We start from the raw sequence: 26,099 nt of genomic DNA on the forward strand, positions 1-26,099 counted from the left end.
TCTCTCTCACTCTCTCTCTCTGTCACAGCTCACCTCTCTCTCTCAGTTACTCTATATCTCTCAGACCTACTGGGCTCTAGCTGCCTCCCCCTCCCTGCCCGCTTCTTTAGAGTGACTGCTACAGGAAGTCATACATTACCTGGGGCTGAGATGGCACACATTGCACCGGCACACACAGAGACAGAGTGCCGCAGCACTCTCCCGAGAGCAAATGGGCACCTTCTACCACCTTTTATGGCTGTACTACCGCCACATAGAGCACCGGATACTGTGCATACTGGTGAGGTCGCTACAGTAACAGAGATTCAGCGTTGTGGTTCAGATTCATCAAAGGACCTCATTAGGGAAGAAATGAATGCTTTATTGATAGTTACTGAAAAATGATCATATCAGCATGCATAATATTGCATAATCAGTGCCTGTTGTTGCCACCAGCCTTTTGTCTTGTGTGGTGTGCCTGCTATGTGGGGTTAGATATCGATTCTTCTTGAGATCAGATCTGATTTGTGTATGTAAAATAGTAAGGTATTCAGTAAATCCCGCATAGGGGAGAGTGGAGTAAGTTGAGCCATTTCTTTTACATTCAGCGTCACTCCGTCAAGGGAAATATAATATTCTTTCTAACAAAGATGTCTACATATATTTCAGGATGTTGTGTATCCCTTGTGTCATGTCTTTACTATCATTAAACTGAAGACTTTGTTTTTATCAAAGATTCTCTGTAATCAGTTATTCGATTAAACTGAATAATCATGTAACTGTAATTAACTAGGAAGTTGGGGCACCAAGGAAAGTATTCAGATTACAAAGTTATAATTTCCCAATATTTCCCAGATATTTTCATATCTGATCAATAGTCTTCTGATTAATGATTTATTTATTTTACCTCACGTTAGTCTCATTCCAAACGTCGTAAATTGTTGGTTATTTGCACGAACCCAGTCTTCACTATGACTCATCCATACATCAATTGTCTTAAATCATTTATTTATTACTAACTAAGTAATTCACAGAAATGCATAAACAAAGAGTAGATATGGTTACATGAAATGATAGAATGTGCCCTAGTGGGCTGACCTGGCATGGCGGCTTGTTTGACAAAAGGGGAGTGGGGGTTTTACCAAGAAGTCACTACAGAGTTAATTATAACAATTAAAATGCTAATCCTTTACACATGAACGCTCATTCGGGAACAATTGCAATCAATATATATATTTACGCTCAGTGTGTCGTCTTGATCGCTGGTGAAAAGTCTTTTGTAGAATTGTCCGTCTCTCTCCCGCTCTCTGTCTTGGGTAGAGGGGATAGTTCAAAATGACATTCGTTATAGAATGGATGTTTCGGCGGTTGTCGTTCTTCGCGTTCAATGATACTGAATTCCTAGCTGCAGACTAGTAATTAGTAACAAAGACTTGTTCTTATTCTGTCGGTATCGATAGTCTAAGAGTTTAACCACGTGGTATGGTTAAAAGATTCTACAACCTTTAGCCATCTCGTAATTGAGGTAAGCTTGGTCTGACGATAATTTCTCAAAGTTGGGTTTTATTCGGAATGGCAGAAGAGGGCTGTCCCAGGATGTCTGACCCTAACTGGGCTCTGGGGCGGTCCTCTGATTTAGTTCAAATCAAAAGGGAATTGTATTTTTCTTCATTAATAAACAGTCCACAATCATATTACACAATTATACAAACAGTATCATACTCACTCATTCATCTTATACAACAATTAGATGTAAACCTCCTATCTGAGGCCATTATATAAACAGTGTTATGGTAATGTGGCCACACCGTCTCTCTTGAGCTTCCCAAGTTGTGCCAAATGGACCAGTTCGTAGCTGGACTCTTCACCGATCTTTTACACTTTCTCTGGAACATGAAATTTGTGAGGTGGAAGGATTTCCTTTGTCTCCATGAAAAACTACTCTCTATAACTGTGTGTCCATGAGGTCTTCTCAGGAATTTACGACCTCTGACCACTGCAGTCTGGTTGTACAAGCAGAGAGCGGGGGATGGTGCTCGCTGTACTCAAAGAGGGCAACGTCATGACACTTGAAATAGTCAAAGTTCATGTAAACATTACAGTTTTGAAACATAGCTTGTCGCAAAAAAAGTGGTCTCTCGGCACAACTGTCCCTGGGTATGGGGTAAGCCACCTACAAATGTCTATACTGAATGAAATATGACCACTACCTTTTTAAAACCATGTTTATCTTTATTTTCCAAACACAATTCAACACAATCACAATAACTTTTTTGTCATTTAATACTTTAGAGCATATTTTAACAGAAATTTAACACCTAACAAAAACATTGTGCTGACAAGATTTGGCATGGGTCCCCAGATCCTCAAAAAGTTTTACAGCTGCACCATCGAGAGCATCCTGACCGGTTGCATCCCCATCTGGTATGGCAACTGCTCGGCATCTGACCGTAAGGCGCTACAGAGGGTAGTGCGTACGGCCCAGTACATCACTGGGGCCGAGCTTCCTGCCATCCAGGACCTATATACTGTAATAGGCGTTGTCAGAGGAAAGCCCATAAAATTGTCAGAGACTCCAGTCACCCAAGTCATAGACTGTTTTCTCTGCTACCGGAGCACCAAGTCATGGACCAAAAGGCTCCTTAACAGTTTCTACCCCCAAGCCATTAGACTGCTGAACAATGAATCATATGGCCACCGGACTGCATCGTCACTTTAGTCACTTCACCCTTACCTACATGTACAAATTATCTCAACTAACCTGTACCCCCGCACACTGACTCTGTACCGGTATCCCCTGTATAGCCTCGTTATTGTTATGCTATTGTGTTACAAAAGTTTTACCTTTGTTTATTTGATAAATATTTTCTTAACTCTTCTTGAACTGCACTGTTGGTTAAGGGCTTGTAAGTAAGCATTCCACGGTAAGGTCTACACTTCGGCGCATGTGACAAAGTTTGATTTGATTTGTACTTAAAAAAAAAAACACTTTTAACATTAGGCCCCGTTGTTACCTCATATCCCAGCTTAGGCCTGAGAAGAAAACATGCATTTGTTCAACCGTTGTGCCAATGCATCATGAAACTAACACAATGAATGAATTTGACTTGGTGAAAAAACAGTTTTTTAGACCTAACTTGCTTCTTCACAGACTCAATAAAATTACATGTTCCTAAATATTTGGTCAAATTATACATTTTGTGTATGGTTTCCTAGAAACAAGGGTGGCTCAACTTACCCCAATCTCCCGTACTGTAACATATGTATCACATAACATGAGGATCTATATTTATCATGGACAGTCATTTTGAGGAAAGACATGAAGGATGTGAGCAAAGCTCTGTTCACATTCCCACTGGAATGTATTTAGGTATATATCAGAGTTGTAAACATCCTTCATTTCCTCACATTTGTTTTTCTGTCCAGCACCTGAACCAGTAGGACGTGTGTACTTTTCCCTTTTTCCTTGGCCATTGTAACAGTCACATTGAAAGTTACAAAAAAAGTTAGTGTTAGTTTTTTCTCTTTCACTAACTAAAAGTTGTCTATTAAAAGCTCAGACATCTCACAAAGGTCACAAAGGCATCTCCATTCTCCAGTGGTTTTGCATACTTTCCAAAGTAATTTTTCCACAAAGATGCAAGCTGTGTAATGTGTTGTCTCCGGGCATGGATCGTTTGTGAAAGAAGCGATAAACCTTAGCCAAATGGGTCAAGCTGAATGTATTCCAATGGCAATAGATTCAGAATCAAAGAACTCGGGAAGTGAGTCACTGTGAGTGTGAATTACTGGGAGAGTTTGTAGTTGGAGAAGGTAGATACATCTTCGCTTTTCCGAATCTCTAGTGTGAAACAGTGGCACAAAGAGGGGAAACCCAGCAGAAGCTTGGCACATCTAATTCAGACATCACAACCCTGAGTGGGCCAGTCCAGGGCTCAGAGGGGGGTGCCACTCTGCCTGCCACCATGTGCCCGCCTAATGCCCACGTAATACCCAGTCTCCCTCAGCTGCACCTGTTCCCCTGGCAGGAGTCTCCTTTTAGAGAGACATGGCCAGCTCTGTACTAGCACACACACTGAGAACCTATTTACATCCCAGTGAGGAGTGTGTGTGTACATGTGCACGTATACACACGTGTATGTGCATGCATATGTTTGCTCGCATGTGTGAGTGTGTGACTGTGTGTATGCCAGGCAGAGATGGAAAAAAGCAGGCATAGAACAGCGCCCATATGTCCTGACAGACATGCATGTTTACACATCTTTACGTTCTGGGTTAGCTGGTGTCATGTTTGACATTTTCAGACCTCAAAAAGTGGTCACGTGCCACTATATCTGCTGTTGAGGTCACGCTAAACCCTTCAAATGGATTTTCCCAGGTTAATTCTGAAATCCATCTATATAACACAAGACGTTTCGATAACCTTCACCCTCCCCACTGCCACGCCTCGCAGTCAATTCTCTATCAGATACAGAGGTTGTATACTATGGAATTCTTATCTTCACATTGTCAGCCTGATGGACCAAACTCTCCAATAATCCCCTCCATGTAGTCCAACTCTCACACATACACACATAATCAAACGTAGTTTCTCGCTTTTGAGTATATCATGTACAATTATAATTAATATGCTTTGTTTAACTGATTGAACAAACTTTTTTTGTGTACTTATGTTTGTTTTGTGGTTTTCATATACAGTGTATTCGGAAAGTATCCAGATCCCTTGACTCTTGCCACATTTTGTTACACTACAGCCTTATTCTAAAATGTATTCTAATTTTTTTCCCCCTCATCAATCTACACAGAAAACCCCATAACGACAAAGCAAATACTGTTTTTTAGAAATGTTGGCAAATTAATGAAAAATAAAAAACGGAAATATTACATTTACATAAGTATTCAGACCCTTTACTCCATACTGTTTTGAAGCACCGTTGGCAGCAATTACAGGTTTCTTGGGTATGATGCTACACCTGTATTTAGCACACCTGTATTCACCCCAGTCTGAGGTTCAGTCCGCCCTGGAGCAGGTTTTCATCAAGGATCTCTCTGTACTTTGCTAAGTTCACCTTTCTCTCGATCCTGACTAGTCTCCCAGTCCCTGCAATGAAACATATGCACACAATGCTTCACCGTAGGGATGGTGCCCGGTTTCTCCAGTCGTGATTCTTGGCATTTAGGCTAAAGAGTTCAATCTTGGTTTCATCAGACCAGCGAATCTTGTCTCTCATGGTCCGAGAGTCCTTTAGGTGCCTTTGGCAAACTCCAAGCGGGCTGTCGTGTGCATTTTACTGAGGAGTGGCTTCTGTCTGGCCACTCTACCATAAAGACCTGATTGGTGGAGTGCTGCAGAGATTGTTGTCCATCTGGAAGGTTCTCCCATCTCCACAGAGGAACTCTGGAGCTCTGTCAGAGTGGCCATCGGGTTCTCAGTCACCTCCTTGACCAAGGCCCTTCTCCCCCGATTGCTCAGTTTGGCCGGGTGGCCAACTCTGGGAAGAATCTTGGTGGTTGCAAATTTCTTCCATTTAAGAATGAGGTACCCTTCCTCAGATCTGTGCCTCAACACAATCCTGTCTCGGAGCTCTACAGACAATTCCTTCGACCTCGTGGCTTGGTTTTTGCTCACATGCACTGTCAACTGTGGGACATTTATATAGACAGGTTTGTGCCTTTCCAAATCATGTCCAATCAATTGAATTTACCACAGGTGGACTAAAATCAAGTTGTAGAAACATCTCAAGGATGTTCAATGGAAACAGGATGCATCTGAGCTCAATTTCGAGTCTCATCGCAAAGGATCTGAATACTTGCAGTATGTAAATAAGGTACTTCTGTTTTTTGTTTTTAATACATTTGCAAACATTTCTAAAAACCTGTTTTGGTTTTGTTTACACTCCATCTGCAGCGCTCCACCAACCTCACCTGCACACCGTTTTTACCAGGTTTCTTTCTCTGTACTGTTTTGTCCGATTGGAATTCAGGTGTATAGCTACTTGACCTACACCATGTCCCCATGTATCTACAGTCTGACATCAGCTATGTTGTCCCATACAGGATGTCAGTACTCTAACTGTACCAAACTGTACTGTGTTAACAATGCACAGCCATCACGTCATGCTGTGCCATTCCATTCCATGCCATGATTCATCCCTCCGCATCAGCGTAGGCAGCCTGGCAAAATGCAGCCTCGAGCTGTGTGTGTGTAGGGGGTTTGTGTGAGGATGTAGAGGCGGTTGTCACCCATTAGATTGATAGAGGGAGCAGGGGGTGGACAATGAGCTCTCTCTCTCTTTCTCTCACCTCTTCTCTTTCGGTCTCTCTTTCCTCTCTCTTCTTCCCCCTCTCTCTCTAATTATCTTTCTCTCCCTCTCCTCTCTCCTTCTCTTTCTCCCCAACCTGTGGGAGCCTGGCTCTGCATTGCCTTCCCTCCCTTCCTCCCTCCATCTCAGTCATCCCCCCTGTCGTACTGAGCGGGGACCCGCAGCTCCAGCGGAAAGTTCATCATACCCCCCCAAGGAGGGGGAATTACTCTCAGCACCAAGTTTCAATGACAACTTTCCCACAAAGTACATTCATCTCCTCATTATTAGCACTGCAGTCCCTCCTTCTCAAGACTAGCTCAAAATCTGCAGCAGTCTCCAAGAGCACAGAGAAAACAATGAGATTTTGGTCTGTTTTTTTAATGTCTTTCTTCATCCAATCACCACCCGCACCACTCCTTCCTACGCCTGCCACCTTTAGCTGTCCATCAAACTTGGGCAAACACACACACACACGCGCACACACACACACGCACATATGAGTGCACCCCCACTCCCCCGCACACACAGTAGTGAGTCAGAGGCTTTACCCAGGAAGGATCACAGTGAAACACGCCCTTCCCACGATTTCCGCTGCTCAGTCGTTACGGAGCAACATCAAGGCCACCGAGCATAGCCCACATGCACAGAAGGCATAAATACTGGAGTGAACGATTTCTACTTGGAAAAGATCAGTGACGTGCAGTCAGGGTAGGCAGGGAAGGCAGTGGTTACCTAGTGATAATCTAATAAAAAAAGCTGTAAATATACCCGCGTTGCAAAGAGCAGCTACTAGCTAGCTAGTGTAGCTAGCTTGTTAGCTAGCTGACTGAGCCATTCATTGGTTTGTCGCCTAGCTATTTAGTTGTAACGAGCTATATGTATCCTTGAAGTTGTGTTACATTTCTGATGTCTGTGATCTGAAAGCCACACATCTGATTAGCTATACAGCTAGGTAACTAGCTACTTCACTTTACACTAGTGGCACAGAATAGCCATGATCATTGGAAGAAATGTAAATCCATTGTGAAAGGCTATGAAGTTTGTGTTGCAAATTTTCCCAATTAAATGTGTCCATATATTGGTATTTTAGTGCTTTTCAGTTGTAACGCTGGATGCTACATCAGACTATGGGTGACCTGAGTTGATCAGTGTGACATTTTGGTTGGATGAAATTGAAATATGATGTAGGCGACCGCTTGTGTATCTTGGTATTCACATTTGGTTAAAATTGTTCGTACATTTTTGTTAATAGCCTATGTCACTCTGGTTGTTGGAGCTATCTGTTATATGGTGAACTTGGGATTCATCAAGATTTATTTTTGAGTAAATTTGTCTTTGATAATAGCCCGTGCTTACCCTGCCGCTGACCTCACCACACGTCACTGAAAGAAGAGATAAGACGGAAGGATGAGATAGAGAGGACCAGAATCACGCAGAGAAGAAGAGTGTGTGATGTAGAAGTGAAGTAGAGCTGTGCAGTCTTCAGGGTCGCTACATAGACACACATACACCACTAAAAGCCTTTTCTACATGCCCATGTTGTATTCAACCCAGATCAACTACATATGTAGGATCTTAATTTGATCACCCTTTTGTTGCTGAGAAATGCAAACATGTAGTGTATTTTAGTTTTAAAAAGGCTTCTAAAGTTTAGAATTTCAACTTTGACATTTCAGACCTTGATTTGCCCTAATGAAAAATGTATCAACCCCTACAAAAAGGTCCATTAATTATAATCCACAAAATAATGAATTATATTACTGCTGTAGCAAAGTGGCTCAAATTAAGATCCTACATCTGTAGTACAATGTTAACCAGGTCAACTATACTGAACAAAAATATAAACGCAACATGTAAAGTGTTAATCCCATGTTTTATGAGCTGAAATAAAATATCCCAGAAATGTTCCAAACACACAAAAGCTTATTTCTCTCAAATCCCTGTTAATGAGCATTTCTCCTTTTCCAAGATAATCCATCCACCTGACAGGTGTGGCATGTCAAGAAGCTGATTAAATAGCATGATCATTACACAGATGCACCTTGTGCTGGGGCCAATAAAAATACTATAAAATGTGCAGTTTGTCACACAACACAATGCCACAGATGTCCCAAGTTTTGAGGGAGCGTACAATTGCCATGCTGATTGCAGGAATGTCCACCAGAGCTGTTGCCAGAGAATTTAATGTTCATTTCTCTACCATAAGCCGCCTCCAACGTTTTAGAGAATTTGGCAGCAAGTCCAACCGGTCTCACAACCGCAGACCACATGTCACCATGCCAGCCCAGTACCTCCACATCCGGCTTCTTCACTTACAGGATTGTCTGTAATAAAGCCCTTATGTGGGGAAAAACTCATTCTGATTGGCTGGGCCTTGCTTCCCAGTGGGTGGGCCAGTCTCGCAAGTTGGTGGGCCTAAGCCCTCCCAGTCCCACTGATGGCTGCGCCCCTGCCCAGGCATGTGAAATCCATTGCAAACTCCGAGGGATATTGTTGCAGAGCGATGAAAAATGAGACAGTGTTGATTCGTCAATCAATAACGATATGTGTGATTGAACTGACTTTCAGTGCTATGGCATTCACTGCTATGACATTCAGATTAATGAATACAGCACATGTTACTCTCCTCTCAGCCTGGACCAGCAGCTGAGAAAAAGATGAGTGTGAAATCAGTGGGTTGGATCAGGAGGAATATTTGATGAACGTAAGCAATATTGCTCTCTCTCACTCTCTGTGTGTGTGTGTCTATGTCAGCGTCTGTGTAGGTTTGATAGAGAAACACAGCTGCGTTTACACAGGCAGCCCGATTCAGATTTTTTTGCCCTTTTATTGATCTTTTGCCCAATTAGGTCTGATCTTTTGCCAATAAATTGGGCAAAAGATCAGAATTGGGCTGCCTGTGTAAACACAGCCAAGTTGTGTGTGTCTCAGTGTGTGCACACATGTTCCTCTCTCTCAAGGCATTAGTCCATTACTCTAATGAAAAGCATGGGGTGTCCTTGGCAGAGGACAGAGGCCCCCCCTCTTCTCACCCCACCACCATCCCTGTGACACTCTGCTCATCTCCTCACAGACTGGAGGAAGGGGGAGGAGAGTGGGTGAAGAGATGATTGAAACACAGCCAGAGGAAGGGCTGTAAGAAGGTGACTGGGAAAAGAGGAGGACTGTCTCTCCATTCTAGTTGGAGTTAAAAGAATGGAGCTCAGGGAGAAAGTTAAGCTGAATGTCACTTGTACACAGCGGACTGTTGACACTATGAAGACGTGCACACACGAGCACAGAGACGCACACAGTAGTGATGCGCGGGTCAGCTGTTTGTTCATCCGCAACCGCCCGACTATATGTGATGAAGTGAAAATCTGAGGCCTGCAATTGACCCTAACCCACAAATGTGCTGTAGGCTATTTGTTAGTCAACTTGCCTGTAATTAGATACATGTAACTTACCTTCTGTCATTACTTGTTGCCTTAGAATACTAAATAAACCCTTGCTTAGCAGAAAATATGTCATTCATCTTTATGAATGCTTTAATCTAGTTGACAATGATAAAGTTCTTGCTTTCATCTCTGCTTCTCTCCCACGGGAAAGACGTCAAGGGACCGGGGAGAAAATGCAATAATGAATAAAAAACAGGAAATATTTTCATTTTTTTTTCAATATTTTCAGTTTTTCCAAAATGTTCAGTATTTCCAAATTACATCAATTTGTCCAGTTAAGGGAATTTAAAGCTATGAAAATGACCCAATATGTTTCAGATAAGATTTCAGTTTGGCTTGGAATCATGTTTTTTTGTGGTTGAAATACTATGAGCTTTTATGGAGGTGATAAGGATAGCACCTTTGCAGATGGTCCCTATCCACGCATTCATTCTCTCAAGTTGCTGAAATAAATAAATCATATATCTCCCCTCCTGTTCTAGAGTCAAAATGTACATTTGGTGTATCATTTTACTTCACAAACTGCTTAATTCTGCATGAATTAATATTATATTAGGGTATGTGAAAGGTTAGACCAACAGTCAGTGTCCAGATTTCAGTTACTTTTCCATTTGACCCATTTGTCCAGTACAGTTCCCTTTACCTGCCATATTTTAAGTTTGTTGAATTTGTATCGTACCTCACAATCATCAAAAACATATTTCCAAACACGAGGCTACTGTTCTGAAGCCCTTCCTTTTTATTTTCTACTCTCTGTTTTGCAGCTTTTCTCTTCCTGAATTAACCTCAGTGGATCAACGTGAACTTTTTCTTCCCAAGTTCCTAAAAGCAGTCGGCAATTGGAGTGTATTTGGCCTGCGTACAGTTAAGCCCTAAAGTTTAGGCTTACGCACGAACGTCAGAGCAAAACCTATGAAAGAAAAACCTCAATGTATCCTATAGATCTAACACACAAGATGTATACATGCATCGTTTTCTCTTTATTCAATCTGCCACGCATCCACCCGCCCTTCAAATAATATATCATATTTTATGACCCTAAACCCGCCCACCCCACGGATATAACCGCGGACACTGCGGGCTATGAGTCAACCCGCGCATCACTAACAAACAGTCACACACACACACACACACACACACACACACACACACACACACACACACACACACACACACACACACACACACACACACACACACACACACACACACACACACACACACACACACACACACACACACAGAAGTCCTCAGCAGACAATGAGTGGAAGGCACGTAATAACAGACGTCACTTGCCTCTGCAAACGACAGAGATGTACAGCTGCCACCTGAGAGAGAGAGACTGTGATGGAAGGACCTAAGGGAGCACAGAACAAGCAACACTCAAGAGAGGGAAAAGAAACTGAAAAACTGGAGGGACAGAAAAACACATAACAGAGAAAGTCAGAGGTAAGAAAGAGATCGAACGATAGAGGGACAGACACGCAGAGAGAGAGAGAGAGAGACACACACAGAAAATGAGAAAGAGAGAGAGAGAGGGCGAAATATGAAACGTGATAGAGAAAGGAAAGCGAGAGATAGATAGCAGGGGAGATGAATGGGATGCAGGCTAAACAAATAGGCGGCACCTTCTATTTAGAGCGACAGAACGGTGAGCTGTGCATGACAGCCAATTATTACCCACAGACTCAGGCTTATTAAACACAGGCTCATTAAGGAGCAATGATTGCGCATGTTCCAGTTCAGAACTCTCCACACATTTTGTACAGGCCTACATACCCCTCGCTCAAAATAACACACTTGTTGTTAATTGAAGTTCATTACTCACCAAATCAAATCAAGCTTTATTTATACTGAACTAAAAACAACATGCAACACTTTTCAAAGATTTTGTGAGTTACAGTTCACATAAGGAAATCAGTCAATTGAAATGAATTCATTAGGCCCTAATCTATGGATTTCACATGACTGGGCAGGGGCGCGGCCATGGTTGGGCCTGGGAGGGCATAGGCCCTCCCACTTGGGAGCCAGGCACCACCCATCAGAATGAGTTTTTTCCCCACAAAAGAGCTTTGTTACAGACAGAAATACTCCTCAACAATCCTGCAGGTGAAGAAGCCGGATGTGGAGGTCCTGGGCTGGTGTGGTTACATGTGGCCTGCAGGTGTGAGGTCGGTTGGACGTACTGCCAAATTCTCTAAAACGACCTTGGAGGCGGCTTATGGTGGATAAATGCACATTCAGTTCTCTGGGAACAGCTCTGGTGGATATTCCTGCAGTCAGCATGCCAATTGCATAGTCCCTCAACTTGAGACATCTGTGGCATTGTGTTGTGTGACAAAACTGCACATTTTAGAGTGGCCTTTAATTGTCCCCAGCACAAGGTGCACCTGTGTAATGATCATGCTGTTAAATTAGCTTATTGATATGCCACACCTGTCAGGAGGATGGATTATCTAGACAAAGATTAAAATGCTCACTAACAAGGATGTAAACTAATTTGTGCACAAAATTTGAGAGAAATTGTCACGCCCTGATCTGTTTCACCTGTTCCTGTTATTGTCTCCACCCCCTCCAGGTGTCACTTATTTTCCCCACTGTATTTATCCCTGTGTTTCCTGTCTCTCTGTGCCACTTCGTCTTGTATGTTTAGTAAAGTCAACCTGATTTGTTTTCCCCATACTCCTTTTCTATTCTCTTTTGCTAGTTCTCCTGGTTCTAACCCCTGCCTGACTCTGGAATACTTTCCTGCCTGCCTGATCATCCTGTCTGCCCTGACCTTGAATCTGCCTGCCCTTCGGTACCTATTGGACTCTGATCTGGTTTTGACCTTTTTGCCTGTCCACGACCATTCTCTTGCCTACCCCTTTGGATTAATAAACATTGTAATACTCCAACCATCTGCCTCTTGTGTCTGCATCTGGGTCTCGCCTTGTGCCTTGATAAAAATAAGCTTTCTGTGCAAATGGAACATTTCTGGGATCTTTTATTTCAGCTCATGAAACATGGGACCAACACTTTACATGTTGCGTTTATATTTTTGTTCACTTCACAGTAGAAAACTAACAAAGTCAAATAACTAAAAGATTTACTACACAACAAACATAAGAGGATAAAAATGTTTTAAATAATATTTCAAAGTAAAAAGCACCTTAAGGAAAAGCCTGTCCATGCCACTTAGTCTAGGCTTTGGGATAGTTAGAAGGCCCGTTCCAGAGGACCTACTGGGTACATAACTTAAAAGCATGTCTGATATGTGTTGGGGTGCATAATCGTGGATTGATTTGAAAATCAATAGAATAATCTTCAAATAAATTCTAAAACTCACAGGGAGTCTTGGTCAGTATCCAGTAAGGACAATCTACTGCCAATGTTTGTGAACACAGTCACATAGATTCAAGACCATGGGCAGTGACCATACTGCACTGCAGGAAAGGACCCTTCCAAACCGATCCAGATATTGTTTTTTTCCACTTACCCTCAACCAATGTCAGCAAAACAACAAAACTGCCCGTGTCAGTTGTTAGGAGCATCAAAGACTGACTCAGCTAGGAGGCACAAAGAGAGAGAGGCCCAGTTTAGACTCCCCTCCGCTCGAACAAAAGACTGCAACAAATGGAGTTCAAAGACAAGTCTCAGCTTCCTCTCAATCTCTGTTCTCTCCAGGTACCAACAATGCATCTTAGCAGCTAGCACAACACTGTTTCCTCAGCTGGCCTTTTTTGGAAGATATTTATAGGAAATATATTGGCCTTGTGAGCTCTGTTACAGCCACAAACGATTTTCGATTTTCGGTGCCTCTGAGTCAATTTACCGGCCAGTATATTAGTAGAGCCTCATTTGAAGAGCGAGATAGTTTCTTGTTCATTGAAACGTGCCACTGTGTTGTCTAACTATCTATTTGTTTGTACTTCCTCGTGGTTTATTTCATATGCAGGGCTGTGATGCTTTGGTTGCAGCAGGATTAGGACTGTTAACAATAGCTGTCATGGCGCTGCTAACGTTGAAGACGTCAGTAGAAGGAAAGAGGGTTTTCCAGCCAAACGAGGCAGCTGGGGCATTCTCATAGCATTAGTGGTTATTTTTAGTGCCACCTGGGGGAATTAAGGCAGTCCAGCACATCACCAAGTGACAGGCAAGTGGGTAACCTGGTTTTTCGAGACACAAAAAGAACCCTGTAAATCCCCAGGGTGAATAGGGGCCTAAAGCAAACTCCCTCACACAACACACTCTCTCTCTCACTATCTTTTTCTCTCCCACACACTCTTGCCTTCTCTCTCTTACAGCACACACACACACAGCCTGCTCTCTATCAAATCCTCTCTCTCTCTCATAGTTTCTCTCTATCAAATTCTCTCCCTCTCTCTCTCTCTCATATTATATTACGCCTCCATGGTCGGGCTTAGTGCCTTGAGTGGGCAGAGACAGAGAGAGGTCCCATTTCAATTCAGTTGCATCACTCTTTCCCAGTCCGTCACCAATTGAACCAGGTGTTCTCTACACTAAAGGAACAGAACAGAGACCATGTACCTTCCCGTCCCAACGCTCACACAACGCCTCAGCAACATCAAGGCAACGATATGTCACATTGACACAAACCCACACTAACACTGTCTGACTAACTAGCAACCGCCAAATAGAGTGGAGCCGATAGGGAAGTAGTCTGTGTGCAGAGTTATCAAAACAGCTTGGACAAGCAGTGGAGTTGCTTCTTATTGAGAGGAGCAAACAAATAGGGATGGAAAGGTGAGGCCCCTTCCTTCCAGAATGAATAGGTCACAGCAGAGATTCATCTGAAGCAAGCGCTCTGATGGAGGAGCTCAGACACAGGGCAGATGCCAGTGCCAAGCCCTACCTTTTGTCTGGCTGTCAAAATATTGTCAAGCGGGGGTCACCGCCTCTGTCTCCACACAGACTACGATATGTTACGTAACAGAGACAAGACGAAAGAGAGAGGAAAGGAGGGAGGGAGAGAGAGAAAAGAGAGGTGAAAAACAGAAGCCGGGATATATAGAGAGAGGGAAGGAATAACAGGGGGAGAAGGAACGGGGGTATAGAGAGAGAGGGACAGACAGAAAAGAAAGAGAGAAGGGGAATGGACATAGAAGAGGGAGAGAGAGGGACAGACAGAAAAGAAAGAGAGAAGGGGAATGGACATAGAAGAAGGAGAGAGGGACAGACAGAAAAGAAAGAGAGAAGGGGAATGGACATAGAAGAGGGAGAGAGAGAGAGAGAGAGAGAGAGAGAGAGAGAGAGAGAGAGAGAAGAGAGAGAGAGAGAGAGGGACAGACAGAAAAGAAAGAGAGAAGGGGAATGGACATAGAAGAGGGAGAGAGAGGGACAGACAGAAAAGAAAGAGAGAAGGGGAATGGACATAGAAGAGGGAGAGAGAGAGAGAGAGAGAGAAAGAAAGAGAGAAGGGGATTGGACATAGAAGAGGGAGCGACAGAGAGAAAGAAAGAGAGAAGGGGAATGGACATAGAAGAGGGAGAGAGAGAGAGAGAGAGAGAAAGAAAGAGAGAAGGGGAATGGACATAGAAGAGGGAGAGACAGAGAGAAAGAAAGAAAGAAAGAGAGAAGGGGAATGGACATAGAAGAGGGAGAGAGGGACAGACAGAAAAGAAAGAGAGAAGGGGAATGGACATAGAAGAGGGAGAGACAGAGAGAGAGAAAGAAAGAGAGAAGGGGAATGGACATAGAAGAGAGAGAGAGAGAGAGAGAGAGAGAGAGAGAGAGAGAGAGAGAGAGAGAGAGAGAGAGAGAGAGAGAGAGAGAGAGAGAGAGAGAGAGAGAGAGAAAGAAAGAAAGAAAGAGAATGGAGGAACATTAGAGAGGCAGGTATGTGTTGCAATATACAGTTTCCGGCTCTTGTAACCTGCCAGAGGTCAGAGAACAAAACTGTACTCAAACATCCTTAATGTAGTCACTGCTTTAAATTTGACCTATTATTTGGAAATACTGTAGCACCAAGTCTCGAGGCATAGAAGGTGATAATGATGATGATCCTAAATGGGCAAAATGCTCTTGGGAAGCAAATTGGCTGGACATGACAGATATTTGTTGTGCTCATATCAAGCGAAGCACTGGGAAAGCTTTGCATTAGAAACGGGAGCTCTCTGGCTAACGTCTACACTGACTATACCAAACATTAGGAACACCTTCCCAATATTGAGTTGCAACCGTCCCATTTTGCCCTCAGAACAACCTCAATTTGTCGGGGCATGGACTCTACAAGGTGTTGAAAGCGTTCCACAGGGATGCTGGCCCATGTTGACTCTAATGCTTCCAACAGTTGTGTTAAGTTGGCTGGGTGTCCTTTGGGTGGTGGACCATTATTGATACACACAAAACTGTTGAGCATGGAAAAACCCAGCGGCACTGCAGTTCTTGACACAAACTGGTGAACCTACTACCTTAACCCATTCAAAGGTACTTACATGTTTTGTCTTGCCCATTCACCCTCTTTTTTTATTTGACCTTTATTTAACTAGGCAAGTCAGTTAAGAACAAATTCTTATTTTCAATGACAGCCTGGGAACAGTGGGTTAACTGCCTGTTCAGGGGCAGAACGACAGATTTGTACCTTGTCAGCTCGGGTGTTTGAACTTGCAACCTTCCGGTTACTAGTCCAACACTCTAACCACTAGGCTACCCTGCCGCTCTGAATGGCACACATACACAATCCACGTCTCAATTGTCTCAAGGCTTAAAAATCCTTCGTTAAACTGTCTCCTCCCCTCCATCGACAGTGATTGATGTGGATTTAACAAGTGACCTCAATAAGGGATCATAGCTTTCACCTGGATTCACCTGCTCAGTCCATGTCATGTAAAGAGCAGGTGTTCCTAATGTTTTTTCCACTCGGTGTATGTGTTGCAGTGAAAAGCACAGTAGCGCAAACTGTATGTGCTAGCTGGTTGCACATTATTGTGCTTTTGGGAAACAACAGTCGGCTCTACAGGTGGCTGCTATTTGTTGTGCTCATATTAAGTCAAGCACCCGGCAACACTTGTGTCGGCTAGTCATCAAACAAACAGTAGTATCCGTCATACTTCAAAAAGAACCATGCATTTCAATTTCCCCTCTGTAGCCACGCCTAAGCATCTATTATGGTTCATTGGATTCTGGTGCTTGTCTGTTTGAGTGGATGATTTTGATGTTTGGAATTAATGATTGACAGTCAGTAAGAGAAGCAGTTGGTAGTTGATAAAGCTCTGGGGAGGAGCTAGCAATGACACTAGCAATGACCCTGGGCTAACATGGTGATTGTATCCCCAATATTCATCAGACTGAACTTGAGAGAGAATGGCCCTCCTTCCCTCACAACTCAACCAAAGTGATGTGCCATTTTATGGTCAAAACCTGTTTGAACATTAACGCAACCTACAAAATAACGCTGCACTTTTCTGACTTAGACAATAGCCGGAAAACTCCCCCGACCTGGACTAGATCAACGGAAGAGACATTTATGCTGGGTCACCTCGGGTTCAAGTCTGAAACACAAAGGGAGAGAGAAGAAATGGGCCATAGAAAGAATCCAAGCTACTTAATAGATTTTCCAGGTGTGTTGTTATACAGTAGGCTACTTTTGAAGGAAGGAGAAGAGATCAGTGCACAGCTTCAGGCTCTCTCTCTGTCTCTCTGTCTCTCTCCCTCTCTCCATCTCTCTCTCTCTCTCTCCCTCTCTCCATCTCTCTCTCTCTCTCTGTCTCTCTCCATCTCTCTCTCTGTCTCTCTGTCTCTCTCCCTCTCTCCATCTCTCTCTCTCTCTCTCTCTCTCTCTCTCTCTCTCTCTCTCTCTCTCCGTCTCTCTCCATCTCTCTCTGTCTCTCTCCATCTCTCTCTCTGTCTCTCCGTCTCTCTCCCTCTCTCCATCTCTTTCTCTCTCTCTCTCTCCATCTCTCTCTCTGTCTCTCCGTCTCTCTCCATCTCTCTCTCTCTCTCTCCGTCTCTCTCTCTCTCTCTGTCTCTCTCCATCTCTCGCTCTCTCTCCGTCTCTCTCTCTCTCTCTCTGTCTCTCTCCGTCTCTCTCTCTCTGTCTCTCTCCATCTCTCTCTCTCTCTCTCTCTCTGTCTCTCTCCATCTCTCTCCCTCTCTCCGTCTCTCTCCCTCTCTCCGTCTCTCTCCCTCTCTCCGTCTCTCTCCCTCTCTCCGTCTCTCTCCCTCTCTCCGTCTCTCTCCCTCTCTCCATCTCTCTCCCTCTCTCCGTCTCTCTCCCTCTCTCCGTCTCTCTCTGTCTCTCTCCATCTCTCTCCCTCTCTCCGTCTCTCTCCCTCTCTCCGTCTCTCTCCCTCTCTCTGTCTCTCTCTGTCTCTCTCCATCTCTCTCCCTCTCTCCGTCTCTCTCCCTCTCTCCGTCTCTCCCTCTCTCCGTCTCTCTGTCTCTCTCCATCTCTCTCCCCTCTCTGTCCTCTCCCTCTCTCCCTCTCTCCGTCTCTCTCCGTCTCTGTCTCTCTCCATCTCTCTCCGTCTCTCTCCTCTCTCTCTCTGTCTCTCTCCATCCTCTCTCTGTCTCTCTCCCTCTCTCCGTCTCTCCCTCTCTCCGTCTCTGTCTCTCTCCATCTCTCCCTCTCTCCTCTCTCTGTCTCTCTCCCTCTCTCCATCTCTCTCCCTCTCTCCATCTCTCTCCCTCCTCCGTCTCTCTGTCTCTCTCCATCTCTCTCCCTCTCTCCGTCTCTCTCCCTCTCTCCGTCTCTCTCCGTCTCTCCGTCTCTCTCCATCTCTCTCCCTCTCTCCGTCTCTCTCCCTCTCTCCATCTCTCTCCCTCTCTCCGTCTCTCTCCCTCTCTCCGTCTCTCTCCCTCTCTCCGTCTCTCTGTCTCTCTCCATCTCTCCTTCAATCACCCCTCACAACCCTTAAAAGCAGGCCATGAATATTCCATTATGTAGCAGGGTTCCTGCTCTCTCTCCTCCCTCATCATCAGCTAAATGTGTCAGAGTGTGAGTGGCTTACATAAATGTCCAGCAGCATCCGTGTCGAATGGGCTAGGCAGAAATGAGTGACACATCGTTGGAAAGACACTGGGTGAGACATGGAATTTGCTTTATATACATGGGCAGTCTATGCCGTGAGTCACGTTAGGGCTGTTTCTTGGTTGGTAGTGAGGGGTACTTCAGTCATGCTTATGAAGTTACTACATATGCATAGCTAAGCAGAGAGCCCAGAGGTGGAAGGAATGTAGGTCTCAGGTGTTGAGAACATGGACGGAGATGGATGACCTCTATATGCCAGTGTGCTAGGCTAGGCAGTCTTGCAGGTACTGGCTGTATTAAAGACACATCACTCGGGTATACTCTCTGGTGGTTGGCTTTGCAGAGGTAGATCTCGCTGCAGTATGGGGTGTAGGTGAGAGGGGCAAGAAGGGCAAGAGGTAACGCCTCTGATTCGACTAATCAAAGTTTGGATTGAAAAGCTGGAACAAAAGAGCCTGCATCTACATCAAGCCTATGTGGGTAAGACTGCCCACTCCTAGTACTGGCTGTTCCAATTCTAAAGAAGTCTTGATTGAAAAGTAGTTGTTAGATTGGTAGAATGAGGTGTGATGCTGCCTGACTGGAACAAAAACCTGCACCACACCAGCCCTCACAGATTGCCCAAAAAGATTGAATTCTAAAGGAAAGAGTTTACTCCGATGATAGGGAAGAGAAACTGCAATTTCCAGACCAATTCGATTCCACTTGGTTAAACCAGCTAATTCAACGCATTACTCTCCCTCGGCGGGTTACCTCTCAGAGAGAAACACTCTTCTATTCAGCATTCCAACAGTATGGTGCCAAACCGCTCAATCCCCATTCGTCACCAGTAGAGAGTAAGGAGATGGTGAGCTCCCTAGGCTAAACCCACTTAGTGAAGGTCGGACAGCACAATGCAGCGCCAACAGTCTTAATTAATCGACTGAAGCAAAATCGGCTGCTTGATAGGTTGGGCCTCTGATTATGGGTGACCCGTAAAACGCCAGACAAGACAGCAACTGGAGAGATTTGTGTCCTATGGGACCTCGGATAGGGCAAAATTGGTCTGGACCAGCAAATGGCCTTTTCCCTTTCACACATGATGATGTAACTGGTAAATACGTGTCCCCACGGTTGTCAGTGGTGTGGAGATACTGTACATCCTTCTCCCCATGGTTCCCTATGTACTCCTGGTTGGTCTTCTGCTGTGCAGCATGTCTGTGCTTTGTTTTCCTTAAAGGAAGCAGTAAAGCCTCAAAATGGACATACTAACAACCTACTAACAAGTACCTCAGCTCCACAGTTCTGCACTAATTACAGCGCAAACACAACACTTAACATAAGAGGTCAGAAACAAGCTGAGATGCTCCCACAATCCAATTTAGGGTTGAGAAAAGAAAAACAACATGGTTAACTGAGAGACACATCAACAGCCCCGTTAGAGGCTACAGTAGTTATGTGGATGGCGATTAGCAGGTAGGCTAATACACAAAGTGATTCAGTCCCTTAAATAAGCAACTGCACACAGATGGACAGGCCCCAGCGGGCCCAGCAGTACAGCAGTACTGCAAATGGAGAGTGAAGTAATCAAGTCAGGCTTAGGCCTAAGCAACAACACAAGGGTCTGCAGGGGGAACAGGTTAGAGTGGTGGTAGTTGTATACATGACGACCAATACACAAGGACCTGGGTTGTCAGAGAACCCAAACCCCAATATAAGCACAACCTACAGTCAAGATGAACTCAACAATCCCTCCTTCTCTCTCTTCTGAAAAGTCCTATTTAAACCCTTACATTTCTGCAAAGCGATGCGGATGAATTTCAGCACCATGGCGCTGTTCACTCTTCATTACCACAGTAGAGCCACTGCAGCCAACTGTCCAGTCCAGTCCACTGGACAATAATAATTTATCCTCTCAAGGCAACCTCGTATCCCCCTAAAGCGCCTCAGTACTGTGATTTAATTTGTCATCATGCTAGCCATTTTATACAGGCTTCCTCAATGACTAAATTTACATTGCAGTCATTTAGCAGACACTCTTACCCAGAGCGACTTACATGAGCAATTAGGGTTAAGTGCATTGCTCAAGGGCACATCGGCAGATTTTTCCACCTAGTCGGCTAAGGGATTCGAACAAGTGCCCTTTCAGTTACTGGCCCAACACTCTTAACTGAAACGCTACCTGCTTCCCCCGACACCAGAAAGACTCAAACATAATATCCCACAAGTAGACAAATTATATTTCCTCTTTAGGTAAATGGTAAAGTATATGCCGGTATTACATGCACAGTTGTGAGTTTAGGCCTATCCAAGATAAATAAAAAATGCATTGCCTTTCACTCACCTCAGAATAAACGTCATTGCCTATCCAATGAAACCTTGTGTCATGTCACATTCCCCTTTAGATTTCAGTCCAGATGTTGCTACTGTGGTTTTCCATTAGACTGATTCCATCCCAAGATCACACGGTCTATTAGTTGCACGCCATCATGCTATGGTTGTCCTATAGCCAACCAAACATTTCTGACATAACTGGAGAGCAAAAGTCGATCTACACCAAAAGTGAAGAGGCAGGCAGGCCCCCATGCCTAAACTCCTTCCCACATAGTGCAAATGTTCCTTGCGTTTCAATAATAACACAACACTATCTTAATTGATGTATTGGTATAGAATTGTAATTGGTCAAGGCTACTAAATCAGTGGTCTAATTAAATAAACCTGCAGAGTTTTAACAATTGAATTGCAAGCTATACAATTTTGCTTATGTAATCGACATTTACCTTGAGAAAATTGTTTGATCGTCTATTGAAAATATCGTATGAGCATGCATCCCTCACCTACGTGGCGCTTGAAGTTGGGCGATTTCTGTCGCCAAGATCAGATGACAACTCCATCCATTTGAGGTGGTGCTGATGTTGTCAAAACACGCGCGCGTCTCCTTTAAGATACTGCTAATTTATTGTATGTTCGCTTGCAGCTGATAATGAATCAATACTTATTGTGCCGTTCTTTTCCGTGGTCATTTGTTGTGCAATCTGTACAACATGGCTGTATACACAGAGCGCGTTGCTTCTTTTACATTCTCAACCTTGTCTGCATCTGTCTCCTTGCACAAACAATCAAGAGTCTCTATTGGAAACTCTACAATCACCATCACCGTACGATATGTATAATATACGGATGATAAATCGTAATAAAAAAAGGCGAGACAATACTCACACGTTCCCTTTGATCGATCTATTGATGCCATTGCTCAAGAGGGTTACAGTGCACCCCAAAAAAAGCGCTTGTTCACGGCGAGTCCCAATGTCCGTTGATAGTGGCCAGTGTTCTCCACCTCTCATTTGTTCCACAGTAACCGCTGATATGACTGGAGATCACACACTTCTGTGCTCGACTGATGTGGATTCTTGTCGCGGGAATAGGAACGTCATACGGGTCAAAACCGCAGCAGCAGCACATCACACTGTCTCAACGTTTTAATACGTCGTTTGCCTCTGTCGGTTTGTAAGAAAACGAACTATAAAAGGCAATCTTAATCTGTCAAAATAAAAACGGTTTCAGATTATGCAAAAATGAATTTAACTTTAGGCTACTCTTATAACATCAATCATTCTACATAGCAAATTTTAGATAATAATTGTGATACCCACAGTGAGAAATGTAACTGTTTCTAGGTGTGTATATGTGACCCACCAAAATAGTGTTAAATGAACACTTTTCAAAGTGTTAACAAATTTACACCCTAAGAGTATTTCCCACCATGCCTTGCAAAGGACTGCTAGTGACACCCACGTATCCCTGTGTTTGTTAGTGACAGAGACATGGTTTTTGCAGCCAATAATTTCCAGTCCTGAAACCTTCACCAACCTTCATTCACTAAGTGTATGTTTTGGAATTAAAAGCAAACCATTTATGACCATGTTTTATACATGTCATAAGGCCTTTAGTTATGACCTAGTTTCCCCCCAACATTGTGGTCTCATGGCCAACATCAGATATGCAAGTAACAATATGCTTGCCTGACGGCTCAAAAATAATTATTCCGCTTTGTTCGCTACATAGTTCAGTCTGAGACTGCCATCGTTGAAGTCGTTCGTGATGATGTCAAAATGAGGGGTGTTGTACAAAACAAAGTAATCAGCGATTGGTTCATTTCTAACCATCAAAGCCAATGATGCATTTTCCAAATGGTGATTTACCCAGTTGTGTTCTGGCTCTGGCCCAAAACATCGGGTTGTGGGACCAATCAGAAGAATTAGAATGTTTTTGCGTTCTAGAAATCGTTGGGGAGTTACTCAGATCCAGACTCATTGCAGAGAACAAACTAACATCCGTGGGCATGACATAGCATTTGCCCAGAGCTAAGAGTTTGGGTAGCCAGGTAAACAATATGCTGGCCTGTGAAGGGATTTGTAATTCCTATAGGAGTCCAGCTAGAGGGAGAAAATTCAACAGTTGGAACATTTTAACACCTGTAACCTGCATTCAGAATTAATGCTATAGAAAACTACTAGCTAGTAAAAGACTACCTAAACCATATAAATTGGAACAACCATCTCAGTAACAGCTGCAATAAATCCAACAGATTGGATTAGTTTCGAAAAATGTAAATTATGACCTCCCGGGTGGCACAGTGGTCTAAGGCACTGTGCCACCAAAGACTCTGGGTTTGAGCCCAGGCTCTGTCGCGACTGGGTGGCACATGGGCCGGCGCACAATTGGCCTAGCGTTGTCCGGGTTAGGAGGGTTTGGCTGGCAGGGATATCCTTGTCTCATCGTGCACTAGTGACTCCTGTGGCGGGCCGGGCGCAGTGCATGCTGACCAGGTTGCTAGGTGTACAGTGTTTCCTCCGACACATTATTGCGGCTGGCTTCCGGGTTGGATGCGTGCTATGTTAAGAAGCAGTGCATCTTGGTTGGGATGTGTTTCGGACCATCGCCTCTCCCGAGTCCATACGGGAGTTGCAGCGATGAGACCAGAGAGTAACTACTAACAATTGGATACCATGAAATTGGGGAGGAAAAGGGGGTAAAAAAAGTGTATTATTATTATTTGTAGAGTACAAGAACAATTCAATCAATGTGCATGCAGAAACATAGATATTAAAACAAACTATTTTAAAAAAAGATGTATGCAACAAAGCATGCTGGGAAGTATGATAATGAGGCCCCTCCTACATATTTTTCACTCAGAAAGTTAGCAGAAATTAACTCAACACAGTCGAGTAACAACACCATGTGGTGTAATTTTCAATCCTGCTAGTGTTAACCTCACTACAATCAACACTCACAACACTTTTTACCTGAACACCAAGATTTTAACACCTGCAAATTTGCTGTGTACAGTATTATCCACCTTGGTCTATTCCAAGAACCCAATAGCTTGCAATTCACTTATTTCAAAAGACCATTATCTTATTTCTCCTCTGGTAGCTCATTGCTGCTGTCATCTGCAAAAGTTTATTTGGATAAATTGATCATGAAAACTAACAGCCATTAGTCATCTGAGTCACAAGAGACCAGTGCTGTCTGGGCAATAGAAAACTATCCAGTCAGGCTTATTGTAAATTTATGATGTTTTGGTTGTGGTCTCAGGTGTGCTCAAAGTAACTACAGAATCAGTAGTTTCTCTCTCTCTCTCTCTCTCTCTCTCTCTCTCTCTCTCTCTCTCTCTCTCTCTCTCTCTCTCTCTCTCTCTCTCTCTCTCTCTCTCTCACACACATATACACTTTCTGTCTGTCTCATGTACTTTTTCTTTTCTTTGTGTAGTTCAAACGGTGGGCCATGCTCCTACAAGAAAACGTGTATTTCAAAGGAATCACCCTCTTTCTTTGCATCCCCATCCCCAAAACACAACAAGCAAAAGACTGATGACAATGACCACTGACAGACAGCAGATTCTGCACTGTTGTTCACCTCCCCAATTACACTTCTGAATTGTTCAAACGTAGCACTTCAACTGTGCACTCTGTTAAGGGCATAGCACAACATGATGTTGGCATTTCAGTCATTCACATTTAAATGCCCTCTAAAGGTGACTGTTGGAGTGGTTCTCCAAACAGCCTCATCCATCCACAATGCAATGGGAGCTGATTGATCTCATTAAGTGGCAAAGCGGTGCATTGGTCCATTTGGAGTAGGGTTGGTTTGGTTGTGCTAAGTAGGCCATCAGCTCCCCCTGCCCTGCCGCAGAGGAAAATTCCACTGGGGCTGTTGTCCACACTCCTATCTGGCAATCACTAAGGCACAGACAGAATGCTCCGGCAATCAGGGACTGCAGCCTGGACTACACCTAGGACTAGCAAGGGAGAGGAAAATTACCAGAGTAGCCACTGGTAAAGTTATTTGACCCCCAGGGCTGAGCAGTGGATGGGAGAGGCTGTACGTGTGAATCACTGAGAGTTCAGTTAGAATAGTCTCTCTGAGAGTAAGATACTGTAGAGTTGGATACTTTTTGGACATCATGGTAGCAATACATCTTGGCAGCAGCAGAACATGGTAGCAGCGCAAAACACGGTACAAACATTATGTGGTCCTTCTGTAGCTCAGTTGGTAGAGCATGGTGCTTGTAACGCCAGGGTAGTGGGTTCGATTCCCGGGACCACCCATACGTAGAATGTATGCACACATGACTGTAAGTCGCTTTGGATAAAAGCGTCTGCTAAATGGCATATATTATTATTGGGCACAGACAACAGCACAAAGGGCAAGCAGGTAGAGACAACAATACATCACACAAAGCAGCCACAACCGTCAGTAAGAGTGTCCATGATTGAGTCTTTGAATGAAGAGATTGGATAAAACTGTTCAGTTTGCGTGTGTTTTGAAGCTCGTTCCAGTAGCTAGATGCAGCGAACTGAAAAGAGGAGCAACCAAGGGATGTGTGTACTTTTGGGGACCTTTAACAGAAGGTGACTGTCAGAACGGGTGTTGTATGCGGAGGATGAGGGCTGAAGTAGATATCTCAGATAGGGGGGAGTGAGGCCTAAGAGGGTTTTATAAAAAACATCAACCAGTGGGTCTTGCGACAGGTATACAGAGATGACCAGTTTACAGAGGAGTGTAGAGTGCAGTGATGTGTCCTATTAGGAGCATTGGTGGAAAATCTGATGGCTGAATGGTAAAGAACATCTAGCCGCTCAAGAGCACCATTACCTGCTGATTTTTAAATGATGTCTCTGTAATCTAGCATGGGTAGGATGGTTGTCTGAATCAGGGTTAGTTTGGCAGCTGGGGTGAAAGAGGAACGATTATGATAGAGGAAACCTAGTCTAGATTTAATTTTATTCTGCAACTTTGATATGTGCTGAAAGAAGGACAGTGTACTGTCTAGCCAAACTCCCAAGTACTTGTATGAGGTGACTACCTCAACCTCTAAACCCTCAGAGTTAGTAGTCACACCTGTGGGGAGAGGTGCATTCTTCC

The 26,099-nt window shown here is 44.0% G+C and overlaps 1 protein-coding gene across 1 annotated transcript in view; it reads right to left on the reverse strand.

Annotated features, from left to right (window-relative positions):
• The window catches only part of tbkbp1 (TBK1 binding protein 1), a 78,905-nt gene extending 56,762 nt beyond the window's left edge, over positions 1 to 22,143 (reverse strand). The window contains exon 1 of the mRNA XM_052490269.1: positions 21,891 to 22,143. The gene's annotated coding sequence lies outside the window, so the exon portion shown is untranslated. The remainder of the gene's footprint in view (positions 1 to 21,890) is intronic.
• Positions 22,144 to 26,099: the final 3,956 nt, after the last annotated feature.

This window comes from Oncorhynchus keta, chromosome 3 (genome assembly GCF_023373465.1).
Source record: "Oncorhynchus keta strain PuntledgeMale-10-30-2019 chromosome 3, Oket_V2, whole genome shotgun sequence".
Taxonomy (NCBI): Eukaryota; Metazoa; Chordata; class Actinopteri; order Salmoniformes; family Salmonidae; genus Oncorhynchus; species Oncorhynchus keta.